The sequence below is a fragment of the Etheostoma spectabile genome, chromosome 18 (assembly GCF_008692095.1).
Source record: "Etheostoma spectabile isolate EspeVRDwgs_2016 chromosome 18, UIUC_Espe_1.0, whole genome shotgun sequence".
NCBI classification, from domain to species: Eukaryota; Metazoa; Chordata; class Actinopteri; order Perciformes; family Percidae; genus Etheostoma; species Etheostoma spectabile.
This window is the reverse complement of record NC_045750.1, coordinates 25,588,948-25,589,474: the sequence shown is the minus strand read 5'-3', so window position 1 is coordinate 25,589,474 and position 527 is coordinate 25,588,948.

Genomic DNA, 527 nt, shown 5'->3' with positions numbered 1-527 from the left:
CCCTGCGACCACCCTAACAGAACTATGGCCAGCCGAAGTGGAACCAGAGCCGAGGCGGTGCCCGACACTGACTTCCTGCGCTCCCTGTTTGTCAGCAGAGGGTTCGGTCTCCGCTGAGGGGGGGGGGACCTTTCATTCCTGCAGAGGAGGCGCCCCCACCCTCCGCAACACCTCCAGGGTGTCTTTTTAATCAATGTGAATTTTACTCTCCAGAGTGTCCCGCGTTTTTAAGAATGGGAAGCTTTGTTGTTTGTGATCAGTTCAGCAGCTACACACACCACGTGTCCCCTTCCATAGAACTGTCCTGTCCTGACATTATTAAATCCAAACTGTAATATAACATGTCAACAAGGTTATGGGGGATTTTTGTATCAATGTAATGAATTAATCATGGATGCATCTGCACAAAAAGTGGACGTGCTATAATTCTTTGTGTGCTGTTTGGGCAGGTCAGTCACATCATACAGCGCTCTATTTCAAGTGTGCACATGCAGTGTAAATGGATCATATTGTGATCAATATATATA